Source organism: Nannospalax galili, unplaced genomic scaffold (genome assembly GCF_000622305.1).
Source record: "Nannospalax galili isolate Female #2095 unplaced genomic scaffold, S.galili_v1.0 scaffold538, whole genome shotgun sequence".
In the NCBI taxonomy this organism is placed as follows: domain Eukaryota; kingdom Metazoa; phylum Chordata; class Mammalia; order Rodentia; family Spalacidae; genus Nannospalax; species Nannospalax galili.
This window is the reverse complement of record NW_008343842.1, coordinates 1,485,447-1,497,405: the sequence shown is the minus strand read 5'-3', so window position 1 is coordinate 1,497,405 and position 11,959 is coordinate 1,485,447.

Below are 11,959 nucleotides of genomic sequence, written 5' to 3'. Positions count from 1 at the left end.
TTGGACTCTGTTTATGTCCACACCTGCATGGATACACACACACACACACACACACACACACACACACACACACACACTCCAGCCAGCATGAGCTGCGAGCCTATAGAGTTTTCTCTTCCAGCAGCTCTTTCAAGAAGCACATGCCAGATGGGCTTGGGTCTGCTACAAGGCTGAGCAGCCCCCACATCAGAAAGTCATAATCACTGAATCCATCATGTGGTGGGGCCCTGGCGAGGCCACAGCTTCCTATCCTGCCCGATGGGCTGTGGAGGAACGCCCCCTCCTCCAGAGCAGAGAGCAGACGCGGGCTGGCAGTTGCCAGGCAGTGGAGCCAAAAGCGAGCAGATGGCAGCTGTGCAGCGTGCGCTCATCCCAGCTCCCCGGCTGCTGGGAAGAACTCGCTGGCAGCGGGGATCCTGCACAAAGCACGCTTTCTCCACTGAGCCATCATTCCCTCTGTCTGTTTAGTCCTCCCTGGAGTGACTTGGGGCAGGAAAAGTAACCTCTTTGAGTGCCTTAAGTAGAATCCTAATTCTCTCATCTCCACTTTAACTTTGATTCAGCTACATAGCTCCTGTGCAGAATTACTTAGAAATGAGTTACAGCCTTGGAAAGAAGCACTTGGATAATCTTAGCAAATGTGCCCCTCCCCCCAATGTACACACACACACATGCTCACAGTCCCCAGTTATAGCAGATTCTTGTCCCTTGGCCCTTACAACTTCTTGGGAGTGTGTCTTACTTTCCTGTCGCTGGATAAAATACCCTGACAAAAGCAACTTCAAGCCGGATGAGTTTATTTTGGCTCACACTTCAAGTTGCAGTCCGTTCTGGAGGTGAGAAGTCAAGGCTGCAGGAGCTTGAAGGAGGTGGTCACATTATATCCCTAGTCAGGAAGAGAGCAATGAATGCTCATTCTCTCTCTCTCTCTCTCTCTCTCTCTCTCTCTCTCTCTCTCTCCATTTTATGTAGTCCAATATCCCTGGCTCAGGGAATGTTCCCAGCCACAATTAAAATAGCTCTTCCCACCTCACTTAATTTACTAAGCATAATTCCCCACAGGCATGCCCAGAGATATATCTCCCATCAAATTGAGTTAGCACTGACCATCAAGACTGATCCCGCCACTGGCTACTGCAGGCCTTCTCTGCACTGTAGCTCTTAAGCTGGGGCGGGGGGGGTTCCTTTGTCAGGCTGAAGTGCTTTGATTTATGTCAGCTGGGTGTATACTCTGTCACACAGCCCACTCCTCAGGTGGGATGACTTTAAGGTCTGATTCTGCATGGCTCCCACAGGACTGAGCCCTGGTTGTGCCCAGTGACAGCTGGCTCCGTGAAAGCACCCCCCCCCCCAGCCACCTGTCTATCCCTAGCTATGTTCTTACTTCAGGGTCAACTGCTGGAGAACCGAGTCTAAAACGCAGCCCTAACTGTTCAACCCCATGGTGGACATCCGAGCCTCTCCCCACCTCGTGGCCATTTTCCTGAATCACTCATTCTGTCTGGCATCCTCAGTGCCTAGTGCTGAGCAGCCCCCGCAAACCAGTCCAGTGCCTGCTCAGCCACCTATGGTGCCATTTGACCCTAGGAACCACCTCTGCCAATTTCAGCAAGGGATGTGATGTGAAACTTCAGGTCTCTGGGAACCCACACAGCTAAAAGGCTGTGGCTTCTGGCTGCTTTTGAAAACTTCTAGATAGGAAATCAGGAAGGCTGGGTCATACATCCTGGATGGCTTGCCCCAGGGAGTCTGGGGCTGGCAGCAGGCTCAAGGGGCTGGCCTGACCCACAGATGACTTGGCCTTTTGCCTCAGGCTGCCTGACAGGCGGCAGGGAGGAAGAACAGCCTGAGGGGACAAGATTCCTTTCTGAAGCCTGTCTCCTACCCCTGCAATTTCCTGTCTTTTCATTCTTGCCTTTGCTTTGCTTTTTTTAAAAAGGGAACAACCAGTGGTCTTTAGAAAAAGCACCCATGTTGGCAATTCCAATGTTAGCCAAGGTTAACGCACACACCCTGCCCTTATCGCTGTCATTCTAGACTCTTGAAAATTAAAAGCCTAGATACAATTAAGAGACAAATGGTGGGAGACGGCTTAGTGGTTAAGAGCACTGACTGCTCTTGCAGAGGACCTGGGTTCAATTCCCAGCACTCACGTGGAGGCTAACAACAACAATTTCAGGGGATAGAATACCTTCTTCTGACCTCTGGGGACATTGCATGACAGCGGTATAATTACATCTAGGTAATATACTCATGCATATAAAATAAAAATAACAAAATCTTTTTTAAAATAATTTTTTTTTTTTAAAAAGAGACAAATGACAAAGGAGGTCCAGTGCAGGTCTATAATCACAGCAACTTAGAAGGCTGAGACAGGCAAGTTCAAGTCTTGCCCAAGCAACTCAGTGAGATTCTTCCACTGCAGGCATTTTACTGACAGAGACATTTCCCCAGTCCAAAAGAGAATTCGATGGGTTCACTCATGCAGCAAAATGACCAGTAACTATCTATTTTACTTTGTTTCTCTGTTGCTGTGATAAAACACTGACCTAAAACAACTTGAAGAGGAAAGAATGTTTCATTTTACACTTTACAGTCCAAAGTAGGAATTAAAGCCGGAACCTGGAGGCAGGAACTGAAGCAGAGACCATGGAGGAACACTCCTTACTGGCTTCCTTCTCCTGGCTTGGTCAGCTACCTTTCTTACACAGCCTAGGCCCACCTGCCTAGGGATGGCACTGCCCACAGTGGGCTGAGCCCTTCTATATCAATTAGCAATCAAAAAAATGTCCCCACAGCCATGCCTCAGGCCATTTGATGGAGGTTATTCCTCAATTGTAGTTCCCTCTTCCCAAGTATGTCTAGGTTTGTATCAAGTTGACAAAAACTATTGTTATGGTTCAGATACACAGCAGCCCTGCCCCCTCACCAAGAGGGCCTCATGTTCCAGGAAGCCCCTGAGAAAAGCACCTTGGTCTTTGAAGTCAAAAGCAGACTTTTCTCCACAGTTCGGTCAGCACGACAGGCTTCCCCTTTGATCTCTAAAGGGGGCAGGTTTTAACAGTCCTGCTCTCCCGCTTCCCACCACTTAACCTTTAAAAAGTTTATCTTCCCACCTTCTGTGCCCCCTGAAACCTCCCCCTATAAAAGACCCCAGCTCACGACCTGGGGGCAGACATTTTCCCTACCCAGAAGGGAATCTGTCCCATGTGTTCCTTTGCTAATAAACTATTCTGCTGGAGTTTTATCTGTGTCCTGGTGCTTTCTCCCAATCAACCGGGATTCATCCATCACCTACTTCATCTATCAATGATAACATCATCAAAAACAAACAAATAATAGTTTAATTTATTGAGTTTGTACATATTCTGTGCATTATTCTAAGATTGTCTCCTGTATTATATGATTTAATTCGTGCAATAAACCTATGACATGGGCAGAAACTGTGGGTTCAGATACTATTTGGAGGCCTTTCTCTTGTAAACACCAGAACCTGACAGATTAGAATGGGGAGGAAAAAAAAAAAAGGAATTTATTGGTCTATGTAGCTAGAGCCTAGAGGGTAGTTCTGGCTTTAGAAGCTTCAGAATTTGATGGGTTTTAGGACCAGGACAATGTATTAACAACGTAGGCTTTCCCCTCTTCCCTCTCTTCTATGCAGAATGATTCCCCAGGTGGCCTCACTCTACATGCTGGGTGGGTCCTGTAATGGCTCCAGTCTCGAGAATATTTTATCTTACAAGATGCAGCTAGTCAGCAGGTCCGGAGAGGGCCCTGCCTCTCCCTGAATCAATCTCCCCATTTTCTGTGGCCAGAAGGAGAGAAGTCCCTGACTTCAGTGTGTGCTTCTTGAGAAGGCAGGAGAGAGCATGGAGCAGAGGGATCACCCAAGAGAGACTGGAAACGAAAGAGCACGGCCATTACAAAAGCTTTCTGTTGAGTTCCAGGCTCAAGGCCTGCCTGCGCTAACAGTAAGTTCAAAGCCAATCTAGAAAATGCAGTGAGCCTGTCTCAAAATAAGAAGTCAAAAGGAGTTAAAAAGTGGAGAGCACTGCTGGGGATGTCTCTCGGTGGTAAAGTGCTTGTCTAGCATGCAGGAGGCCTGGGGTTCAAGTCTACGTATTTAAAAAAACTTCTGTTATAGGAATGGGATTAGGTCCAAAGGGGTTATCGAAATGGCTCAGTGGGTAAAGATGCTTGCCATATAAGCCTGGCAACCTGAGTTTAATTTCTAGGACTCACAGAAGGCGGGAAGTAGAGAGCTGCCTCTACCAAGTTATCCTCTGATTACACATGTACTGTGGCAAGTATGTGCCCGCACTACCCATCTCATCATACACAATACACAATAATACACACACACACATCATATACACACAATAATAATAAATAAAAACAATAATTAAACCAGGATCAAGGGGGGTTCCCTCTCTACTATGTGAAACACAGGAAGGTGCCAACCACGAACCACAAAGTTAAGTCCTTGTCAGAGTGACTTGACCTTATGCTTCTCAGTCTTTAGGATTATGAAGACTAGAGGCTGGGAGACCACTTGATTGCTAAAACACTTGTCACAAAAGCACGAGGGCTTCATGTTCTTAAAGGTTTTTTTCCTTTGTTTTTTTGAGACAGGGTCTCACCACATAACTCTAGCTGGCCTGAAACTTGACATGTAGACCAGGCTGTTCTTGAACTCACAGAGATACACTTGCATCCTGAGTGCTGGGCTTAAAGTAACATACTGGTCATGTCCTGAGTTTGGATCCCCAGCACCTATGTAAAGTCTAGGTATAGGGGCAAGCACTGAGGAGGCAGACAGGAGGATCTCTGAGGCTCACTGAATTGGTGAGCTCCAGGTTCAGTGAGAAACCCTGTCTCAAAAAATAAGGTGGAGAGCAATAGAGGACACCGAACATTGACCTCTAGTCTCTACACACCCATCCATATGCACATATGCACACATACAAATGCATGCACACATAGAGTACACACTCAGAGAACTGTGAAGACCAAAGTTATGTTGTTTACAAGCAACCCAGTCTCTGGTGTTTTGTTATAGTAGCCCAAATGTGTCAAAACAAACTTGTAGGCTGAGTAAAACAGACTGCCCTCCACAAGGTGGTCAGACTTCCTCCAATCCACTGAAAATATGAAACAAAAAATTGAACAAGATAGGAGGTCCCTCTCTGACTGATGAGTTGGGACATGGTTCTTTCTGTTGTCATTTGGAATCAGACTACAACTACATGATGGATTCTGCTGGCTTTTAGGCCTTAGATGATGCATCTTGGAGCTTCTTCAATCTCCAGAATAATAGAAGTCAATTGTTGATAGTAAGCCAGCCCCCCCCCCACCATCTTGCTCTCTCACGCTCTGTTCTCTTGCATCCCCAACCCCCAATTGATCTTGTTTCTTTGGAAATCCAACACTAATATATTTAGCATTAAGACTATACTTCAGGGCTGGAGAGACGGCTCAGCAGGTAAGAGTGCATACTGCTTTTGCAGCCGTCCCAGGTTTGGTTCCTAGCACCCATATGGTGATTTACAACTGCCAGTAACTCCAGCTCCAGGGTGGAGGTGGGGGAATCCAATGCCTCTGGTCTACATAGGCAACTGTATTCACAGACATATACCCATACAGAGACATATACAAAAACATTTAAATATAATTTATTTATTATTTTATGTGTAGGAGTCTATTGCCTGCATGTATGTAAGTGTACCTGTGTAGTGCAGTGCCCACAGAGGTCAGAAGATGGCATTGGAGCCCCTGGGACTGGAGTCATATATGGTTGTTAGCTGCCGTGTGAGTGCTGGGAAATGAACCCCAGGCTCTGCAAGAGCCGTCAGCACTTTTAACTGCTGAGTCATTACTCCAGCCCCACAATTAAACTTTTTTGGTTCTTTTTTTAAGACAGGGTCTCCCTGTAACTTCAGCTGGCCTTGAACTCACTATGTAGACCAGGCTGGCCTTGAACTCACAGAGATCTGCCTGCCTCTGCCTACAGAATGCTGGGATTAAAGGCGTGTGCCACCACCCCCAGCTGATAAAAAAATTTAAAACCTATACTGCAAAGTTATGCACAGAGATATAGAAGGTGCCCATGACATATTTCAAAGGTAAAAAAGAAATCAGTTTGAGCTCACACTGTCCTGTATGATCCCATTTATATTACTGTGTACAAACAAAATACCTGGAGTGCAGGCTATACACTGAACTGTTAGCACAGGCTATCTCTTGGGGGTGGGGAGGGTGGAATTAAGGAAGACTTTTTCTCTTGACAAAGGTCAAGTATTTTTGGGAGAAACAATTATTCTCATTCTTGTAAAGAACTATAAAAGTAAATTCAAATTTCACACTGAGATGGGATAGGAACAGCAGATATCAGCGGTGACTTCACCATAATGAGGGCAGCCCCTCCCCAAGCCCTCCCTTCTCTCCCCATTGCACTCTTCATTTTAGTTAATTTATTTTTAGTTTCCTGAGAAAGGCTGGGGATGGCATGCTTGGTTGCCCTTCTTTTCCCTTGGCTCTGAGAGTTTATCCATGCCAACTGGACCGTAAGCGACTCAAAGAACCCACTGCACATTCGAAAACTTGAACGTGGGTAGGGACCTTACAGAGGATATATGGTTCAGTGTGTGTGTGTGGACATTACAGAGGATATATGGTTCAGTGGGGGGGAGGGGAGGAGGAAGCTTACAGAGGATATATGGTTCAGTGGGGGAGGGGAGGGGGGACATTACAGAGGGTACATGGTTGTGTGTGTGTGGGGGGGGGGGAAGGAACCCTACAGGCAGGGGGACTCTCCCCCATCCTGGAAAACCAAACCCAAATCAGAGAGCAGAAACTTGTTTTCTCAGAATGTAGTTAGAAAAGTGTCTTTCTCATGACATCACGTTGTTTTGTGGAAGGGCCTCACATCTCTTGCCCTCCTCCTGCCGAACTGTGTGTACCCAAGTTATGTGGGTGATTTGATTTGGATTTTTCCTCAACTTGCAGGGCTTCTGCAGCTCCTGAATTCCACAGCAGGACACGATGTGCTGGGTAGTAAAAAGGAGCCTGGTGTCTTCTTTCCTGGCAGGTCAAGGCCTTTAAAATTATTTTAAATTTATTTTTATGTGTATGAATGTATTGCTGGCAATGTACACGAGTGTGTGTGTTTTGAGACAGGGTCTTACTATGTATGTGGCCCTGGCTAGCCCGGAACTCATTATGTAGACTAGGCTGCTTTTGCACTCTCAGAGATCTGCCTGCCTCTGCCTCCAGTGTACTGAGATTAAAGGTGTGCACCACCACACCCAGCCTTTTTTTCCTGATTGTTGAAACTGGCTTCCATTTTCCCCAGGGATCAAGGATATTATAGGGTTCCCAGTTCTCATAAGTAGGGGTTACAAGAAAAGAAAAGCTTGGGGCAAATATGCCAGCGGCAAGTCCAGGAGCCTTTGTTAAGCACATGGAATTAAGAGTTGGGATTAGATCTGAAATCTGGGATTGAATTTTACAGATAACATTAGGATTAGGATCAAGATTGAGGTTAGCATTTGGACACTGGGTCTAATACCAGGTTTGAATGAGTTATAGTGGTGAAAGGCTTTAAAGCTGAGTTAGGGAGTTGTTGGGGTAAGGGTTAGAACCAGAAGGAGGCTCATCTGCTTTCTCTCAGGTCCCCAAGGTCCCTTTGTGGTTGCTTTTTAGGGTTAAGAAAGGCCTCGGACTCTTGGCAGGAATGCAGCACTGTGTGGTCCTGTCCTTGAGTCACACGAGGCCTGTTCCTACGCAATCTCAGCTGCTATCTCAAGAGCTCTGGCTGCCGAGGCAGTATTATTCTTCCCTAGCCCCTACTGAGCATGTTAGATGGCTCCTTTTGGGCCAATAGTGAAGGCAAAGTACTCCCAAGAGCCACATCCAGGTTCATCTGGAACGTAAGCCACACTAGCAAATAGTCAAGACAATTCTGACAAAAGCACTTCTGTCAATTACCTCACACTTTGGCCCCCTAATCTGATGACATCCTGAAATGTTATGTCTTGTCTGAGCTTTCATCCAACGAAGTGGGCATTTTATAGGAAATGCATCAAGGGCTCTTCAGATAGAGACCTTGGGAACTCAGAATGAAGAGTTAGAAGCAGTTGAACACTGGGTCTTATTTCATCTAAGTACAGTGTAGCCAAAAAGTTACCAGTGACTTTGTCTTCTAGGGAGGATGGGTTGGTGTTTCAGCCCTGCAGGGTAGTTCCATTAAGATGCCTATCCATATCTAGGTCTCACTTTTTAAAAAGTCTGTAGTACTGGAGATTGATCCTAGGGCCTTGCACATGCTAGGCAAGCACTCCACCACTGACCATGCCCTCAGTCCTTCACTGATGGATGCTAAGTAGGTGATCCACCATTGAGCCACACTCTCAGCTCCTCACTGGTGAATTTTAGGCAAGGGCTCTCTCTACCACTGAGCCATGCCTCCGGCCCCTCACTGGTGGAGTCTAGGCAAGTATTCTATCACTGAGCAACAGCCTCCCTACCCCTTTTTTATAATTAAAATTTTATTATTTTTATGTATATGAGTGTATTGCCTGCATGTATGTGAGTGCACCCGTGTCGTGCAATGCTGAGGTCAGAAGAGGGCTTCAGGTTCCCCTGGAACTGGAGTTAAGGATAGTTTGTAGCTGCCATGTGGGTGCTGGGGATCGAACCTGGGTCCTTTGCAAGAGCAGTCAGTGCTCTTAACCGCTGAGCCATCTCTCCAGCCCTCCTACCCCTTTTACTTAAAAAAAAATTCATTTTTAAATATGTATTTTTGTGCGTATGCGGGTATGTACAAAGTGCAGATATCTGTGGAGGTTAAAAAAAAATGTCGGATTCCCTGGAGCTGGAATGGCAATTGTGAGCCATCCATTGTGGGTGTTGGGAACCAAACATGAGTTCTCTGCAACAGCTATGTAGGATTATGAAGTGTGGGTGGGGCTGTCAATGAATGTTTCTTTGAGGGACAGTGGCTTAAATTAAAGCCTGGGATGGTTTAAGTTCGAGCCAGTCTTGGAAAACCCTTGATCCTGTTCATTGCTTTTTGTGCTTTTGAACGTCAAGCTGTATTTTATTCCTTTATGTTTGATCTGGACACCTTTCAGCACCTTTGCTAAGAACACACAGCCTCTATGGATGGGTCTGGCTCATGTTGACATCATGAAAACCCTGACTACACTTTGCTCTACTGGTAGATGAAATAGGACCAAGAGTTGACAGCTGGACATAAATTGGACCAATCAGTTTCTCCTCTTTGGGAACTGGAATCTATGGATGCTAATTAGTCTTTGTGCTTGACATGAAAGTGAGCTTAGACTGTTTGCAGAGAAGAACTGAAAGTTGGTCTTGGAGAGAACAGAGATGGAGGAATGTGACCAGAGAGAAAACGATTTGAAGGAGTAGCCCACTGATGCTGCATGCTTTGCAGGATCTTTTCTTTAAAAAAATTATTAATTTATTTACTTATTACTTGTGTGGATGTGTGTGTGTGTGTGTGTGTGTGTGTGTGTGTCTGTGTGCGCATGCCACAGTCACATGTGGAAGTCAAGAGAACAAGTTGCTGTCTCTCTTTCCACAGGTGGGTCCTGGACCAAGCTCAGGTCGTTAGGCTTGGCAGTAAGCACCTTTACTCTCTGTGTCATGGTGCCAGCCCAAGATCTTGCTTTCTGTACCTTTAAGTTCTATATGGCTTTATGTATACACAGACACACAGACACACAACTTTGCATCAAGAAATTTGACTGTTGTTACTTGCAGAGAAAATGCTCTTGTCTAGGACTGAAGTTTTTGTTTTTAGGTATATGAGTGTATTGCCTGCATGTATGTAAGTGCACCTGTGTCATGCGAAGCCCACAGAGGTCAGAAAAGGGCTTTGGAACTGTAGTTACATGGTTGTTAGCTGCCACGTGGGAATCAAACCTGAGTCTTCTGCTAGAATAGTCAGTGAGTGCTTAACTGCTGTCATCTCTCTAGCCCCCTAGGACTGGATTTTTATCAGTTAACTTTGCTATAAATTTCTTTTTTGAGACTAGGTCTCACTGTGTATCCCTGGCTGGCCTGGAACTTGCTATGCTGACCAGATTGTCCTTGAACTCACATTCGCCTGCTTGCCAGCCCCAATTTTGGTCATTTGGAGACAGTTTTGTAGGAAAAGAAAGTGGAGAAATTTCCTGGGTTGTCCTATAATGGAGATTCCATGGGCTTAGAAGGGCCCCACTCTCCTGTGGCAGAGTTGGAGGGTATGAAGAGGTGATAGGTGGGTCCTGGGCCAGAGGGGCAGTTGGGGCAGAGGGGAATAGGAAGAACAGAAGAACAGGTATGTCAGAAAGCAAGGTGTATTTGAGAATGGCAACTAGAGGGTGGCTTGCAGGGTATATGACAGAGTAGCAAATGAGCCTGAGATGGCTGGCTTTGGCATCACATGACTTGCTTTTTCTAATCACTACCTTCGCCATCATTTGCACCACTGTGAGGATGCTAAACTAAATGTGATCTCTGCCTTTTAGAAGCTGAAAGCCCCCCCCCCCCAAAAAAAATCAGTGTTAACAGATCGAGAGAATGCACCAACAGAAATATAATCTGGCATATAAAGAAAAGTAATATTTGATAATGAAATTCATCTAAGAATCACCCTCTGATGCTGTATACCCTTGGGGTTGGGAGGGTATATGGCAGCTCCTCCTAAAAGTCTTGAAGCCTTCCTAGAAGTGAGCCCTTAGGTCTTGGTGGAAGTTTCCTTTGTATGGAAAGTGGTCATTAGCAATGGGCTATCTTGCTCACCATAGGCTAGAGAACAGGAAGAATTCAGGGTTATGGTTGGGGAATATTAAACGACTCTTGTAGTGGCTCCAATTTCTTTGGTCATTTATTAATTTCCATCACGGATGCTGTCAAATCTCTCCATTTTCCCTCACCAAAACAAACACGTCCACTCCAGGGAGAAGGCAGGTTCTTCACGTCAAGGCATTGGGAGTGGACTTGGGGATCTGAAGTTGGGGTGAAAAACAACCAAGGCCAGGAGTCATGGCACACGTCTTTAACCCCAGCACTGGGGAGGCAGAGGCAGTCAGATCTCTGTGAGTTCAAGTCCAGTGTGGTCTACACAGTGAATTCCAGGCCTGCTGAGGCTACAGGGAGACTCTTAACAAGAAGATTAAAAAAAAAAAAGACCAAGATCAAGACCGCTCCATGCCCAACTTGCTGTTCAGAGATGTACTACACATTTTCCAGAAATAATTCAGTAATGCCAGGAAGGGGCCATTTTCCGGGTGGATATGGGAAGAGTGGGAAGGAACTAGGGGACTAGGAAGTGAAGATTCTCAGAGGACCAGCAGTTTGGGGAGAAACGCTCCACTGCATCACTGGAGGGCATGATCCGGGCCCTGGTGGACCAGATCAGAGGGCGGTAGAGATTAGCGCAGGGAACATCCCCAGCACTTCCGGATTTGGAAACGCTCCACCCCGCTGGCCGGACCCGCTTCCAGGTCTCCAGGCGCATGCGCCACCGCTCTGGAACGGGCCCAATTTACCCTAAACAACTAATCCCCCCCCACCTCCCGCTTGGGGCATATCATTTCTTTTTTTTTCCCTCTGGGGCGGGGAAGCAACGCGCCCCACAAGACTCTGAAACGTGCTCCCCTGCCTCAGACCACAGTGCTGGTTTATTAAAGTTCCCGGAACCCGAAGGCCTCAGGATCGCCCGCTCGATGCGCTCGGCACTCCGCGCCTCGGAGGCACGGAACAAAGTGGCACGCCCGGATCCCAGCTGATCAGCCTGCTGGGGCTTCCGCGGCGGCTCCCCCGGGCGATACCATCGCGCCTCCTCCAGAGGGGTGTCCGCCGAGGGGAGGGGGCGGAGCGGCCATTGTCCGGTCAGCGCAGCTGGGGGGGAGGGGAGGGGGTTCCGGAGCCTAGCCGAGCCTGCCCCCCCCCC